This window comes from Salmo trutta, chromosome 5 (assembly GCF_901001165.1).
Source record: "Salmo trutta chromosome 5, fSalTru1.1, whole genome shotgun sequence".
Taxonomy (NCBI): domain Eukaryota; kingdom Metazoa; phylum Chordata; class Actinopteri; order Salmoniformes; family Salmonidae; genus Salmo; species Salmo trutta.
In genome coordinates, this window is record NC_042961.1 from 42,498,983 (window position 1) to 42,517,186 (window position 18,204).

The window sequence follows — 18,204 nt, forward strand, 5'->3', positions numbered from 1 at the left end:
ACCCCTGTAGTCTAGACCCTCATATACTATGAAGGATCGGTTCTCCTGTACTCTTATCAAACGTTGCAGGTGCTTGGGTGTGCCAACACTCTCGATAGACAATTTGTTGTCAGGCAAAACCAGCGTTTTTCTTTTGAAATATCTATTGAAATATATATTGCTTTCCCGACATGAAATTCTTTCTCTCAAAGATCAAGTCTAACAATCAGACTGACTTGTAACCAACCTAGGGTATTTCCTTGTTATTTTCTGCTAATAATGCTATATTCTCCACTGGAAATCTGACTGGGAAAATAATGTATTTTTTTTATGCCTTAATGGAACTAAAAAACAAACATGCAGAGCATTTGTAGTAGCCTAGTAATTCCGGAACAATCCTCTACTACATTATTCAAAGTGTGGACCTCAGTTTAAGCTACAAGCCTTAGTGTGTTTACTAGACCTATATCCCCAATGACCTTTGTGACTGACTGTGCAATGTCTGCATTGTGTGACCCTGACTCCTTGCAGAGGACATGTGTTGTTGCCACAGTCATAAACACGCCTATTTCTAGATTCTCTCAAATTGAAGATTTTAAACCTAACCTTAGGTTACCCTTAACCACACTGCTAACCCTATGCCTACTTGAATGTCTGTCTGAAGCTCTGTATAGGTTCCTGTCTATGTGCACTGTCTGTCACTGAGTGCAAGTCAAGGTGCTCACATATCTGTGGCTCAGCACTTGACTGATTGCCAGCAAGCAACTGAGGTGCTGCACTGACAATATGAATCAGCGTCATTCCTTACTTCCCACCTCCATGAGGCCTTCCAAGTGTGTGTGTGCCATGGTATCTCTGTGCCAGTCTGTGGCATCGGTCCCAGCAGGGCAAAAGGGATGGTATTTCACCACAGGTACTGTAGCCACATTTAGGTTTCCATTAGGGTAGCAAATATCAATGCAGTTTGTGACACTAAATTCCCTCACTCTTGTGAGGGAGGAACATGATCTGACTTGTCTCAGAGCATGAGAAACAACGCACTATGCAACTATGATTCAATCTATTCAGATTTATTGCTTGCACATCTTTTCAGGCCAACCCCTGGAATGCACTGAAATGCTGCTTTTGTAGCAAGTTGCACCCTTGTCCTAACTATATGTCTGCTGTGAGGGTATTGGAGTACATTTTTCCCCATTTCAGTGTTCTAAACTGGGTCATGTGCCCCAGGTGGGTGTTTGTCTTTGGCTGCTTTTACACAAGCAGTCCAATTCAGATTTTTTTTTTGTTCTCACAATTATTGGCAAAAGATCTGATTGGTCAAAAGATCAATAACTGTGCAAAATATCAGAACTGTGCTGCTTGTGTAAACATGTGTTTATTTAACTTCTACTTGTGTGCCACAACTAGGTGCCAGGTCTGTGACGGGAAATGAGGAAGTAAGGGAACCTTAACGGACAGGGCTCAACGGTTACCGGGCACCACTACTAGGCATTGTGGGTAGAAGAAAAGTAATAGTTCATTGGTACTGCAGCTACTTAGGTAGGACTTCTCATGTGAAAGAGAAATATGACACCATTTATATGCGTCACTTGCGCATGCAGTTTAGGTCCATAGTGTGAACAGGGGCAGAGTGCATTTTGCCATCTCATATGTGGGTAGTGGAAATAGAGATTGTGGCTCGTTATGTGTGAAGCAGATGAGAAGTACAGTATGAATGACTTCAGTCTCATAATTGACTTATAGCAATAGTTCATATGAGGGTATTTAGTTTTTAAAACAAGACGTGTGCACATCACACACAGTCAGGAAGTAGTTTATAAATGGAGATAGTTCTCCAACTTTGCTAAAGCATGATTGAAAGAATCAGGTGACTTGTTCATTTCCTTTGTGACTCGCATGACTCGCATGTCTCTGTACTGTAGTCTTTGTCCTCAACTTTCAATGGATCTGGGACCATTTTGTCTATCGCTGTAGTTAGCGAGGGCAGTGAATTTTTCCACCTCCCTGTGGAAAGAATGCTTTTTGTCTGGCTGCTCGTCACACTCGAGGAAGGAGGCAGTGAGTCTTGTGACATTTCAGCTGAGCTTTCCTTCACCCCTCAGCTACCTCTGTCTGATTCCAATGACCTGTACTTTATCTGTCAAGGACCACCACAAGCATTGTAATGGCACCAGAGCCATTATATAAAAAATATTGCAATCAAGCTTTTTCCAAGTCTATTTTAGCCTTTCTCTCTTCTCTTTCCTTTTCTCTCATTTTCTCAGTCTCACACTCTCTCCTGCTGATAGTCATCATAAGTCAAACAGATGGCCAAGATGGTATTTTTTTTCTCTCTCTCTCTCTATACCTCGTTTATCTGCTGATAGTCATATGTCAGGCAGATGGTCAATAGGACTAGCCTTGTATTTATTCTGTAGCTCCTACAGCCAACACACAGCCCTCACAGGCAGTAGATGACGTCACACCCCACAGCGCAAATCTTTTATCAGACTTGTATGTAAAGCATGTCTGCTGTTGGAAATGTTGGCGGTATGTGCTTGACATTACGTGAAAATTAAACAAAAACGTGGCAGTACTATATTTCACAGTGCTAGACTTTCAGTTGTAAACAAAGCTGTCTTAGAATGTCACACAGAGCAAGAACCTACTTTTGGGTGCGGTTGTGAGGCCGGTTGGATGTACTGCCAAATTCTCTAAAATGACAGAGGCGGCTTATGGTAGAGAGATGAACATTAAATTCTCTGGCAACAGCTCTGGTGGACATTTCTGCAGTCCGCATGCCTATTGCACGTTCCCTCAACATTTGAGACATCTGTGGCATTGTGTTGTGACAAAACAAGGTGCACGTGTGTAATGATCATGCTGTTTAATCAGTTTCTTGATATGCCACACCTGTCAGATGGATGGATCATCTTGGCAAAGGAGAACTGCTCACTCACAGGGATGTAAACCAAATTTGTGCAGAACATTTGAGAGAAATACGCTTTTTGTCCGTATGGAATATTTATTTCAGCTCATGAAACATGGGGACAACAATTTACATGTTGCGTTTATATTTTTGTTAAGTATAATTTGGTCTCCTGAGAAAATAAGCTAATTGATTGCACGCAAATTGACAATGTTAATGTATAGGATTCATATAATATTCTAGTTGATCGCTAAACAGATCTGTTAACTCAACGATAAAGTCTTGTTTCTATTTTAGTTTTATTTCTCCAGCGCTGTTGACGGTAGGTGCACCTGATTCAGCTTCCCTGCGCGCCGGGTAGGCAAAGTTTTCCGATTTTTGAACCATTTCATGTGTCTCAAGGTACAAACTCTGCTTTCCCATCAGGCCCGGTGAGCAAATCAAGTGCACTATAGGCCTACCGCTGGTCAATCGGATGGCTCAGGTTACCGTGTCTGCAGTAACGTAGTAGGCGTAAAAGAAAGTTACAGCAAAGTTGATACTGTGAGATTTCTAAACTTTTAAAGCCATCACTAGAAAGGCTGTCAACGAATACAACAATGAGCTGCTTGTTTTATGAGTAAGTTCATGTTTAATTTCTTACACAATTTCAACACTTTTATATAAGCCATACAATTTACATTCTTCCTACTTCCACTCGCGCTACAACCAGCACTGCAGCTGTAATGAATGAGTAGGAAAGTGTACCGATAGGCTTGCGTTGTTGTTCCCTATGGCTCAGTTGGTAGAGCATGGTGTTTGCAACGCCAGCATGGTGTGTGCAACGCCAGGGTTGTGGGTTCGATTCCCACGGGGGGCCAGTACAAAAAAGAAAAAAATGAAATGTATGCATTCACTACTGTAAATGACTAAAAATGTTGAAGAAAAATAAATAAATGTTAGCGGCTTTGGTCTTTTTTTAATGTCGAGGAATATGTCACTTTCTCTGTTTTTTTTATAGGAGTAACAACATGAATTTGTGCATGAGGTAGAAATAATGTGGTGCAACTCGAGTTTCCCCATCAGCTGGAACACGGTGTCCCTTTTTGGTCAGTGTCAGCGGAGGAAATGGAGAGCGGAGGGGCGATGAGAGGCGGGCCCTCAGTCTGCTGCTCTCTCCTTCCACTGAGACCGACCATCGGATGCAGGCACCATCAGCCCATTAAAATTTCAAGCAAATGATTTACTCACCTGGTCAATCTAGTCAAATGGCCAATTTGGGTGCAATTAATAAGCTTAATTTCTAAGATCAAATTAGATTTCAACAAAATATTTCAGAACAATCTGTGATGGTGGTTGTCATGGCTTGATGAAATAACATGGAACGACCCCTCATATTTAGTCAGTGGACCAACCCCATGTCAGTGTCACTCAGACCCAGGTCACAAAGTCCTTTTGACTCCAACTGGCAGTCTGCATGTCTTCTCTTTCTATAGCTGGTAGTGAAGGGAGAACTCCACTTGGAAAGCCACACATATGCATTGAGACATTGTGCTCTTGCATACTAATTTGTGCACTGTATTGTAGCCTATTGGATTGAACTTGTGCTGATTATCTGTTTTGGGGCTCTTATGCCTGCCTGAGATGCAACATGAAATTGCCTTGTCCTTGGAAAAACTCATCACTTTTGACACACCTTTTCATAGAATTGGTGCGTGGGAGGTTTACAACTTGTGGTGCATGGAATTGATTTTTCTGCCGCCTTCTCTCTCGACTGTTGCATATGCTCTGTCTGTTGAAACAGATGATGCTCTGGTGTGAAATCTGACAATTTACTAGGACCTGGAACCTTTCCTGTTTCTTGAATGAAGATTTAGCAATATGACATTATCATACCCAGAAATCAACAACGGCTGTTTTAGGGCTATGTGCACACTATGCTTGTGAATTGCGGTATTACAGCAGAAGACTGTCTTATCATCATTGTTCATGTCAGTAGTAGGTTACAGGCTATGTTTTTAGACTGAATGACCTATTTCGCTGCGGCTCTTTTGCTTTGCTTTGTCTCACACGTCAGAAATATTGACTGTTGACCCATCCGACGGATAAGAAAAGGTGTCTGGTCTTCAGTAATTGCGGGGAAAGTTCTGTCGTATTGCCCTCTCTGTCAAGAACTAGAAAGATGTGAACCACTCGTAATTCAGTGAAGACTGCTTATTTTCCAGGTTGGCTAGGATAATGCATTAGCCTAGCCAACCTGAGCTGTGTAATATATTAGTCTGGATGTCTGGAGGCACTTGGTTACCCAGAGCAGGGAAAACATCAGGAGTTCAATCTGACTTCTGTCAACAGGTTGCCTGCGCTTAAGAACAGGTGGTCCTGGACTACGTTTAATCGCTCTTTGGCCCAGTCGTGGATTTTCTCTCGTCTTGTTTGCCAATTCTGCTGGGTGGCCGCATCATTTCCTCCATCTACGTAGACAGGTTTGTTTTCCATTTTGCTGCAAATTGCAGATGAGGCCTTTATGCCTTTTGGCAAAGTGTTATAATAAGCTAATAGATATTTTCCCCTTTAACTGTGCACATCGGTGACATTTTGCGGATTGCTGCCTAATGTGTCTGGGAAAGGATTTGCAGTTCGGGCGGGGGTGTCTGTGTTTTTGTCATCATGACCTTCTTCGTGAGTTCTTCTCAGTTCTGATTGACAAGTAATAACGTGGTAAACAACATCCATTGCTGATTGCCTCATTGGCTGGAATGAGTAGGCTCAGGGATAGGCCTCAGTGTTGTTGGCCTAGCTCTCACTGAGTGGGGAATGTCTTGTGCATACTGAAATCTCTCAATGCATGCATCTTCTCCATCCCCACCCCACCCTGTTATTTTCTTTACTCTTAACCCAAAAACTGATGTAGTGAGATGTTTCAACTTTTCCTAAGCTGAAGAGGACATCTTCTCACAATACATTGTTTTGATTCATTAACAACACATTGTTTTGGTAATTACAAACCGCAGTTGGAATCCCAGCACACACGTACCTCTGCCTCTGCTCTGCTGGAATAATTGAGCCATGTCTGAACAGACTCAAGGTTGTCTGCTGTCAATGGCCACACGCGCATGCACGCAAGCACAGACTTACACACACACACACATACCAGGGTTTCCATTAGCCAGTAATAGCTGGCTTTCCCCCCCCCAAAAAATGATAAAAAGCCGATAAATAAAACTGACCAATTGTCCGGGAGAAAGAAAAAAATATTATGCTTTTTAGCCAATTCATTGATGGAAATACCAGTCGATGGAAATACATTTGACCGGTCATGCTTATATGTTAATTTGTGGAATTAAATTGGCGCGTGTGTATTAGTCATTATGTTCATCCTATTTGCATAGCATACATATACAGAGCTTATGAGTGGGAAAATTGGTCAGACAGTGCGAAGCTGCTCAAACAGCTCATTTGTTGGTTCTGGTGTGAAACGTGCTTTTATAAGCCCAATCATTGCATAACAATTTTAAAATGCAATCGAGTGTTAACAGTTTTGATGGCCACGATTTAAAGAGCTACTATTTGTATTAATTAAAGTGCGCTTCCCATTCGCCATTCAAGTGCATATAGACAACAGTAGGCAGGCTTCAGCGCATCACACACCACTTTGCAATGAGCTGGAGGCATTATGCACTTTGAAAACTTATACTTAATTGTTTGAAACCAAAACATTTTAACTTCATTATGAGACGTGTCTTACCTTGCTTCAAAGTAAAATCTGACCATAGAAACGTAAAGGCAATTATTTTAAAGACTTCCATATGCTAATAAAACCAGTAGCCTATTTCTCTCATGCTCTAATGGTCTTTCTTTCATTGTCCAGCAGCAAAAGGCATAATTCTAGTCATGTTAGCAACCCATGCTAGTTGTATCTTTAGATCTCCCCTATTTATACATTTCTAACGGATATTTTGATCTCTGTCACATGAAACCGTTCGCGTTTGACTACTGTGGTTGCATTATGGAATGAACGTTTTGCGCACTTAAAATGTGAAGAAATAATAGTTTATAAACATTTTAAGCTAAACGTTCTGATCTGTTGCATCAGCCTCATTATTTAAAATAAATAAATAATAATGTTATGAAGCCTAGTCGCACTGGTTGTATGAATTTGGGATCTATATTCCCACAACTATCCCAGAGTTTGGAATGGGCTATTTCTTTCTTGCACAGAACATGCTGACCAATAGAATGTCAACTTTTCTACTATGTGGGATATTCGTTTGACATAAGCTAGTGATTTTGCCGTTCGTTACTCGTCTGGCTGGCTGAGGAAAAGTAAATGTGGCAGTAATTCCAACGAGGGTGCCGATAGACATCTGGCTCCCAAGCAACTTTGCAGTATTAAAACAAAAAAAGAGGAAAAAAAGTGTTATTTCTCACATTTATTAGCTCAGATCAGAGCAGTGGTACCTAACCAGCATTTCGACCAGAAATATGACTTTCCTGAATTGGATCCTTTGTCAGTACACTCCTAGGCAGATCCACTTATCCCAAAGCCTGCTTCAAAATACCGCCACCCGAGAAGAGGTATTCGGAGTGGACTTTTAGTCCGACTCAGTAGGTGTGCAAACCAACCACCGCTTCAAACGTCAGTACAGAGACAAAGTGGAGTTGCAATTCAACGGCTCAGTCATAAGACATATGTGGCAGGGACTCCAAACAGTTATCGATTATAAAGGGAAAACCAGCCATGACGTCTTGCTACCGGACAAGCTAAACACCTTTGTCCGCATTGAGGACTGTGAGCTATCGTTCTCCGTGGCCGATGTGAGTATGACATTTAAGCGTGTTAACCCTCGCAAGGCTGCCGGCCCAGACGGCATCCCTAGCCGCGTCCTCAGAGCATGCACAGACCAGCTGGCTGGTGTATTTACGGACATATTCAATCTCTCCCTATCCCAGTCTGCTGTCCCCATATGCTTCAAGATGGCTACCATTGTTCCTGTACCCAAGAAAGAGAAGGGAACTGAACTAAATTATTATCGCCCCGTAACACTCAATTCTGTCATCATGAAGTGCTTTGAGAGTCTAGTTAAGGATCATATAACCTCCACCTTACCCGACACCCTAGACCCTCTGCAATTTGCATACCGCCCCAATAGATACACGGATGAGGCCATTGCACTGCACACTGCCCTGCGTCTGTACAAGAAGAACACCTATGTAAGAATGCTGTTCATCGACGACAGCTCAGTATTCAACTCCATAGTACCCTCCAAGCTCATCATTAAGCTCGAAGCCCTGGGTCTGAACCCCGCCCTGTGTAACTGGGTCCTGGACTTCCTAACGGACCACCCCCAGGTGGTGAAGGTAGGCAACAACACCTCCACTACGCTGATCCTGAACACAGGGGCCCCACAAGGGTGCGAGCTGAACCCCCTCCAGTACTCCCTGTTCACCCATGACTTCGTGGTCACGCACGTCTCCAACTCAATCATACATTTTTGCAGATGACGCAACAGTGATAGACCTGAGTTCCTACAACGACGAGACAACCTACAGGGAAGAGGTGAGGGCCCTGGCGGAGTGGTGCCAGGAAAACATCTCCCTCAACGTCAACAAAACAAAGGAGCTGATCGTGGTCTTTAGAAGACAGCAGAGGGAGCACCCCCCCCCATCCCCATCGATGGGGCCGAAGTGGAGGAGCTATTCAAAAGCTTGAAGTTCCTCAGCATACACATCACTGACAATCTGAAATGGTCCACCCACACAGACAGTGTGGTGAAGAAGGCGCAACAGGAGGCTGAAGAAATTTGGCTTGGCCCCTAAGACCCTCACAAACTTTTACAGCCTGTCGGGCTGTATCACCGCCTGGTACAGCAACTGTACCGTCCACAACCAGAGGACTCTCCAGAGAGGGGTGCGATCTTCCCAACGCATCACCGGAGGCAAACTACCTGCCCTCCAGGACACCTACACCACCCGATGTCACAGGAAGGCCATAAAGATAATGAACGACATCAACCACCCAAGCCGCGGCCTGTTCGCCCCGCTACCATCCAGGAGGCGAGGTCAGTACAGGTGCATCAAAGCTGGGACCGAGAGACTGAAAAACAGCTTCTATCTCAAGGCCATCAGATTGTTAAACAGTCACCACGAGCCGGCCTCCGCCCTGTACCCTGCCTTGAACTTTAGTCTCTTACCCCCCCGGTTACTCAACCCTGCACCTTAGGGCCTGCCTCTAAGGACATGCCTCTATGTGTACATAGACATGGAACACTGGTCACCTTAATGTTTACATACTGTTTTACTCACTTCATTTGCATATATACTGTATTCTAGAGAAGGCCTATCCTATTTAACAATTGCTGTAAATCTTTTTTTTAATTGATTTTATTAACCTTTATTTAACCCTTGTGTGGTCTTAAGAGTCAAAAATGACCCGCCAGTATTTTTAACAGCAGAGAGAACTTGAAATTTTATGACTTTTCCTAAAGTGACCCCAACATTAGAAAAAGTGAGACATCGCCTTCATATTTCCATGAAAGCTGTACACCACCAGGGTTTAAAGATTGTCTTAGGGCAGTTATAAAATCATTTACACACCACAAAAAACGAAAAGAGACACACACACACACACACACACACACACACACACACACACAATGAGAAATTGAGATTGTGTGCTACTGATTGAACTTGAACTTTCTTGTGCATGTGCAGCATCTCCCCTCCACGACCCCACACATGACTCACGTTCACAGTGCACGTTTCAGTGCCCAACAGGTCGTTGATCAGATTTTTTCGGATGTCCAGGAGGAACAAGAGAACAATGATTTAGAGGCGGTAGTATCTGAAGAAGAAGACGGGGAAGAATATAACCCAGAGCACGATGCATCATCTTCAGATGAAGAAATCCCCCAAGCTGAAAGAGACATTTTTGTCAAAGAACAGCAAAATAACATGGTCCTTGTCACCATATGACAACCAGGGCAGGATGCCAGCACAAAATGTAATAAGGATGACCCCAGGGCCCACAAGACATTCTACATGTTCATCACACCAGTCATCGAAAAAATCTTCATGGAGATGACACATTTGGAGGGTTTCTGTAAATATGGAGACAAATGGAAAAGGATGGATGAGATTGACCTGCATGCCTATTTAGGGCTGCTAATCTTAGCGGGTGTGTATAGGTCCCGAGGCGAGGCTACATGTAGTCTCTGGAATGCAGAGAGTGGAAGGGCGATTTTCCATGCCACTGAAAGTCTTTCACACTTTCTCAAGAATGCTACGATTTGATAACTGTGAGTCAAGACCTGCAAGACGTTTGAGAGACAAACTGGTGGCCATAAGAGAGGTCTGGGAGAAGTGGGTGGAGCGTCTGCCATACCTCTACAACCCTGGGCCTGAAGTAACAGTGGATGAGCAACTGGTTCCATTCAGAGGTACATTTTTATTTTCATATCTGTAATCAAAGTGATTTACGCTGTTAATTTTATTATGTATTGCTGTAATATCATTGATTTATGTGATTGTTTTCTGTGACACTGATACTAATTACTGATAGTCATCTCTTTTGTCAAAAGGTCACTGTCCTTTCTGGCAGTATATGGCCAGCAAAGTATGGCATCAAGATTTGGGTGACCTGTGGCGCACAATCCAGCTACGCTTGGAAGATGTCCACTGGTCTACACAGGGATGCCGACCAGTGGAGGCCCGGAGAAGAACCAGAGGACGCGGGTTGTGCTTGATGTGACAGATGGACTGAGGGGGCACAATGCCACGTGACAATTTCTTCACCTCTTATGAACTCAGCCAGCTGCTCCTGAAGAGGAAGACCACCATGGTTGGCACAGTTAGAAAGAACAGGCCTGAGCTCCCCCCTGCACTCCTTGCATCAAAGGGGAGAGAGGCCTTCTCATCGAAGTTTTGACTTCACCACCACTCTAGTTTTTTACCTCCTAAAGAGGAACAAGAATGTGGTCCTCCTGATCACACTGCACAAAACAGCTGAGATCAGTGATTGTGAGGACAGGAAGCCAGCCATCATCCTGGACTATAACCACAACAAAGGAGGCATGGACATCCTGGGCAAGGTGATTGGAACTTACAGCTGCAGAATGATGACTGCCCGCTGGCCCCTGGTTATCTTCCATAACATCATTGATGTGTCCTCATACAATGCCTTCGTGATATGGAACAAGATCAACCCTACCTGGATGCCTGATAAGCGGAACAAGAGGAGGGTGTTCCTGGAGCAGCTGGGAAAGGCACTTGTAACCCCACACATTCAAAGAAGGGAGCGCCTCCCCCGCCCAGAAGCCTCTGCAACGCTTGTGAAAGCTATTCAGGGGTCTGAATCTTGTCCTGATCCACCTGAGGCTGCAGCTGGAGCAGGCAAGTGGAGGATATTCCAATTCTGCCCCTAAAGAAGGACTGTAAAACAAATACTATATGCTGCACATGTGATAAATACATCTGCAAAGTCCATGCACACACACTTGCATGCTGTCCTACATGTGCTAATTAGTTGATTGGTTAATGTTCTTCACATTTTTGTTTTGTATCTATCTTATCTTATTTTATTCTTATTGTTGTTGTTTGTCCCCACCCACAAGGTGTATAATGGTTAAAAAAATGGGAGAAGACTAGTATTTTGTAGTTGAAATCCTCATAGTGATATACTATTATATACTATACAATCTTGCCAAAAACGTTCAAGACTGTTGTTTCCCTTCAATAAAATGCATTCAAAACTACTTTCTGCACACTTCTGCTACTTTCTTAGGCTCTGCAAGTGCAATCTCTTGCTAAACAATTAATGTTTACACCTATGCAGTACCTTTTTAGCAGTAATAATGAACCTCTACTTTAGTAAAGAGAACAATTATGACAGGTGTGTTGTAATAAAAATGAGTGGTGTCCACTGATTTAAATGCATTCTTTCTGCATTGTGAAGAAGGAAAACCCACATATTCACAAAGTTTGATGAATTACTGCTTGTTTCTTCATGCAAAATAGCTAGCTTTATTTTAGGGGTTAAGTGAAGGTGGGTCATTTTTGGCCCATAGGACAAAGGGAGAATACAGAATGTTGAGACTACACAAGGATTAACTAGGCAAGTCAGTTAATAACAAATTATTATTTACAATGATGGCCTACCCCGGCCAAACCCTGGACAACGCTGGGCCAATTGTGCGCCGGCCCATGGGACTCCCAATCACGGCCGGATGTGATGCAGCCTGGATTCGGACCAGGGACCACAGTGTACATAAACTATTCTATCCTGTGTATTCTTCAGATATACTACATAATCTATCCATATATTGTCCATAATGTCTATACGTCCCATCATGACCAAAAGTATGTGGACACCTGCTCGTCCAACATCTCATTCCAAAATCATGGCCATTAATATGGAGTTGGTCCCTGTGCAGCTATAACAGCCTCTACTCTTCTGGGAAGGCTTTCCACTAGATGTTAGAACATTGCTGTGGGGACTTGCTTCCGTTCAGCCACGAGCATTCGTGAGGTCGGGCACTGATGTTGGGCGATTTGGCCTGGCTCGCAGTCGGTGTTCCAATTCATCCCACACTTTGTCATGCTGAAACAGGAAAGGGCCTTCCCCAAACCGTTTCCACAAAGTTGGAAGCCCAGAATTGTCTAGAATGTTATTGTATGCTGTAGCATTAACATTTCCCTTCACTGGAACTAAGGGTCCTAGCCCGAACCATGAAAAAGAGCCCCAGACCATTATTCCTGCTCCACCAAACTTTACAGTTGGCACTGCATTTGGGCAGGTAGCGTTTTCCTGGCATCTGCCAAACCCAGATTCGTCTGTCGGACTGACAGATGGTGAAGCGTGATTCCTTCAGCGAGAGGGTCTTCCTCTGACACTGCCTGGTATAGATGTCCTGGATGGCAGGGAACTCTGCTCCAGTGATGTGTTGGGCCGTATGCACTACCCTCTTTAGCGCCTTGCGGTCGGATGCCAAGCAGTTGCCATACCAAGTGCTGATGCAGCCAGTCAAGATGCTCTCAATGGTGCAGCTGTATAACTTTTTGAGTATCTGAGGGCCCATGCCACATTTTCAGCCTCCTGAGGGGAAGAGGCATGGTCGAGCCCTCTTCACGACTGTTGGTGTCTGTGAACAATGATGGATCTTTAGTGATGTGGACACCGAGGAACTTGAAGCTCTTGAACCACTCCACTACATCCCAGTTGATGTGACTGGGGGCGTGCTAGGACCTCCATTTCCTGTAGTCCACGATCAGCCCCTTTTGTCTTGCTGACGTTGAGGCAGAGGTTGTTGTCCCGTCACCACACTGCCAGATCTCTGATCTCCTCCCTTTAGGCTGTCTCATCATCAGTGATCAGGCCTGCCACTGTTGCGTCGTCGGCAAATTTAATGATGGTGTTGGAGTTGTGCGTGGTCATGGGTGAACAGGGAGTACAGGAGGTGACTAAGCACGCACCCCTGAGGGGCCCCCGTGTTGAGGGCCAGCATGGTGGATGTGCGCACACACACACACACACACACACACACACAGCCTTTTGCTGTGGGGTTTTCAGCTATTTTTCCCCCCATTAAAAGCCTGATTCCTCCTCCAGACGAGAACACATGGTTTTCCTGTTCTTTTCAAATGGGGGTTTTGTTGCTGCCTTATCCCGGCTCTGTGCCGCAGACACCATACTGTGATGACAGGTGGCAGGGCCACTATTTTGCCATGGGCTCTGTGGAGACTACAGCCATGGAGTGGTACTTTAGAGAGACATGGGTCCTGCACTTATGAGGTGTAAGTCCAAGCTGTCACCAGATTGATGAAAGGGGCCACATACTATATGTTTTGGGCTGGCTTTACATAAAATGCTGTTGCGTGTTGTATATGAAAGTCTTCCAAAGGATATTCCGTTTAAAAATCAATATACCGATTCCTAAAGTTATATGGATGAGACAAAAACACACATTGTGCTTCTCTTTCTAGAATGTAGGTTAGAATTGTCAGAGCAATATTTGCTGTGTGAACTGGAATGAGCCTCAAGTTGATGTGAATTCATTTGCTTTGCTGGACCTCAGGAGCCTCTGGATAGTGGTTTGTGTTATATCTGTGTTCTATTTGACGCCCTGGAGATATTGTTGAATCCAGTAAGTGATTGGTCATAAGTATTGTTTGCTTATAGTACTCTAAAAGGGAAGGTGGCTTACTAAATTGTGTAGTGTAGGTTTTCAAGACAGTAATTTAGATCGGTGAAAATCAGACATGTTATAGGTTCATGTTATTGTAACATATTCAAATGTTCTTAAACATTTGTCTAGAGAGAAATGTCTATGCTTTGGTAGGCAAACTCTGTCAGTCTTTTCTGTGATATGCTCATATTTCTCTGTATGACAGTGTTGTGTGTGTCACTCACTGCCATTGCCATTCTCCTCAGACAAGTTGGTCCCCGGTCTCCAATGAATGGAGCTTCATGACAGGGCCTCTGCTCTGCTGGAATAATTGAGACAGGCTTGTCTGAACAGATACAAGACTGTCTGCTGTCCATGACCACACACACACACACACACAGAAGAGCCCCCGCCCCCCACAAGACCTAGCGTCCAGGGTCTGTTGTGTGACAGGAATGAGATGACTGACTGTAGAGGAGACCATTGGGGATGGAGTTGGGGGTGTTCCACTCCGTACAGCTCATGCTGAAGAGTGAACCGTTCTATAACCCTAAAGATATTTCCCCCTTACAGCTTATTTGCTTGATTTATGTGGATCTTGCTTATAAGATGACAACGTAAAATCATTAACGTTATAAGAGTGTTTGGGAGAGACTAGAGTGCTGTTAAAATTGGACGATAGCTTGGCACTTGGCACAATATGTGTGTGGTGAGGGTTCCTAGAAGAGTCCTCCTCTGCCTGAGGGCCGTTGGACTGGCATTGCTGGCTTTTGTCAGGTTTTCAAGTTGAGACCAGCACCACAGCCAAGAATCATGACCTTCTGTAATACTGGCCCCCTTTTCCCTGTGAATGGAATGACTCAATGGAGAGTAAAATATAATGAGTGAGGAATTGGCCAGCATGCACCCCACCCCCCCTGTTGACCAATGGCCAAAGCCAAGGGGACCTTCTGCCATATTGCTTACAGCAGGGCCATGTTCATAAGGGCACAGTGTAGTGAAATGTTCAGGTAGTGCCTCATCCATTTCTATATTTTTTTCCCCCATGGCTATATTCGGTAGGGCACACCGTAGCAAAACGTTTTGCAACAAAAACAAGTGTTTCTTTAACCCAGGTTGTCGCTCCATTTTTTTCTGTCCATTTTCTCCTGTTTGGTGTAAATACGACACAGCACTGGTGAACGTTGGGTGAAACAAGACTGGTTAGACAAGTGTTTGCACTTGCTATAGGCCTCTGTTGCTCATTCACACAGCCATCCCAGTGGAGACGGTGCTTAAATGAATGCAGAAAATTGCAAATCAAAACTTTCTACCACAGCGACTGTCATTTTTGCAAAGCCTATTTGAGTCGGAGTTCGGACATTTAAAGTTTGTATTTGAACTATTTCTAAGATGCATACTTCCGGTTTTTCTGAACTCACTTCACTCGGGCGCAAGAGGGAGGCTTGCGCTACTGGTGCTGGCACATGCGCAGATCAAGTACACAGCTGGAATGCTGATTAAGCCGTTAACATGCCCTAATAATTCCAAAGATTGCTCAGAAAACCAGGTTTTAATGGGCGTATGCTTACTTCGATTTTGACCCTACGCCCATTTAAGATAAACAGAGTAAAGTGTTTACATGACTAATGCCATACTCGGCCTACTGCCATAATCAGTTTAATATTGAATTATTAGTGTGCATGTAAACGTACTCCGTGTGACACCCAAGTAGTTCAGCTCTGCCCCAGAGTTACACAGGGAAATGTTTTTGTTAAGGAGGTGACAAACTGTTCTGTTTATAACCTTTTTAGTGACAGGGGTTCAAGTTAAAACATTAGGAAAGACTAGTACAATGGACATTTCACAGACCAGTTCAATTGGCCTTTAATATTATTCAACTCTGTGCTTGTTAATGCTCTCGTTGTATGAGGATGTATTTTATTAACCTACCTGCCCACGCCTGAGGCCTGCAGTTGTTTTAGAGTCAATGTTTTGTCTAAACACATTTATTGCTGAGTCATTTATTTTGATGTCAGATTGTAAGACAGTTAGTTCTGGCTACGCAATCTGATTGGCCGATTCCTCTTTCATGTTCCCTGTAGTCTACAGGGCCGCTATCCTCACAAGACAAGATGGCCGAACGTGAAAGGAGCACATGCCAGCTTCTGTTTACAATATCCTCAAAGGCTTTTAGTTTAATCCCTTCTCCTTCTCCCAAAGTACTGGCACGCACAGTTTATGGCTGAGAATTTATTTTTTATTTGCTTTCTGAATGTTTAACGTGTACTTTCAAAACGACCCTTCCCCGCTTTTATTCACAGTAGGCCAACGTCTTCATTGAACTGTTTTGTAGGCCACAGAGTTCGTGTAGGCATACATTCTCCACGTGACGCCCTTTAAAGAACCACACCGGATCGATTTCCTGCGGGGACTCACCTCTACTCAGTGTGTGTGCATGTGGCCTACATATGTAGGATCTTAATTTGATCACCCTGTTGCAGGAGAACTTTCTCCGGGATGCTGGCCTTCTAGGCGGAGTTGTAAAGACTGGCCAATAAAAAGAAAAGATTAAGATGGGCAAAAGAACACGGACACTGGACAGAGGAACTCCGCCTAGAAGGCCAGCATCCCGGAGTTGCCTCTTCACTGTTGACGTTGAGACTGGTGTTTTGCGGGTACTATGTAATGAAGCTGCCAGTTGAGGACTTGTGAGGCGTCGGTTTCTCAAAGTAGACACTCTAATGTACTTGTCCTCTTGCTCAGTTGTGCACCGGGGCCTCCCACTCCCCTTTCTATTCTGGTTAGGGCCAGTTTGTGCTGTTCTATGAAGGGAGTAGGACACAGTGTTGGGAATAGCCTTCATTTGTCAGAACAAGAATAGACTGATGAGTTTCAGAAGAAAGTTATTTGTTTCTGGCCATTTTGAGCCTGTAACCAAACCCACAAATGCTGATGCTCCAGATACTCAACTACTCTAAAGAAGGCCAGTTTTATTGCTTCTTTAATGAGGACAACATGTTTCAGCTGTGCTAACATAATGGCAAAAGGGTTTTCTAATGATCAATTTAGCCTTTTAAAATGATAAACTTGGATTAGCTAACACAACGTGCCATTGGAACACAGGAGTGATGGTTGCTAATAATGGGCCTCTGTACACCAATGTAGATATTCCATAAAAAAAATCTGCTGTTTCCAGCTACAATAGTCATTTACACTTTATTTCTGATACATTTTATGTGAAGTTAATGGTCAAAATTTTTTATTTTCTTTCAAGAACAAGGCAATTTCTAAGTGACCTCAAACTTTTGAACAGTACTATATATATTATATATTCTCTCTCATATATTTAATTTTAAAAAATTCTCCGTCCGGAGGAATGTGATCTGGGACTCTGTCTCATTAGGATAGTCATTAGTGAGGCTTGGCCTGGTGGATTAGGTGTTTGGCAGGCAGCTGATATCATCCTTGCTTTCACTGAGTTGTTCTCTCTCAAGCTTGACACCTTGACTTTTTCTCACGTCTCCCTACAACACACTGACCGTGTTGTGTGGGGTGCGTACATGCGCGTGTGTTTTGTTGGGGGTACATTTCGAGGTGTAGGTGTTCAGCAGGTAATCCACTGTGCTGCAGAATTTCAAGCGACGGGGTTGGTTGAGAGTGCTGTTGTCAGGGAAACGTCGATGGAGCCAAACACTTTGCCAGGACCGTGTGCTGAATACGAAGCCGTGATGATGCTGCTTCTGTTTCAATGAACTCAGTCCCATCTTTAGCTCAGGGGGAATAGACGAATCATCATCCAAACCAGACATTATTATGAAGGGTGACGTTTCCTCTCAGTTGAATCCCATTCAAGGTTGTGTTTGATATGAGATTCTGTGTGCATGAGTTTACATACTCATAATGTAGTTTATATAGGCCTATTTGTTGTGGTTGTAGGAGAATTAGTTAGATGTAAAAGGATGGTAAAGTGTGATATTTTTCCTAATGGTAGGCTGATGGGACTAATGGGCTACTATTCCCGAATATTGGGATATGAGGTCTTTTTGGCATATGTTTTGTCTGAGCCTTACCAAGTACAAGGCCTAACGGTACATAACACGATGGGGGCGACAAAACAACGGAAGCCTCTACTTTTCAATGGAGGGAAGCGAAGTGGGCGGGGTGACCGTTGGGCGATTCGAGCCTGTGGTAATGTAA

The 18,204-nt window shown here is 43.8% G+C and overlaps 1 protein-coding gene across 2 annotated transcripts in view; it reads left to right on the forward strand.

The window, feature by feature from the left end:
- The window catches only part of LOC115194208 (DENN domain-containing protein 4C), an 81,221-nt gene that overhangs the window by 674 nt on the left and 62,343 nt on the right, over nt 1–18,204 (forward strand). The gene's annotated exons all lie outside the window — the stretch shown is intronic.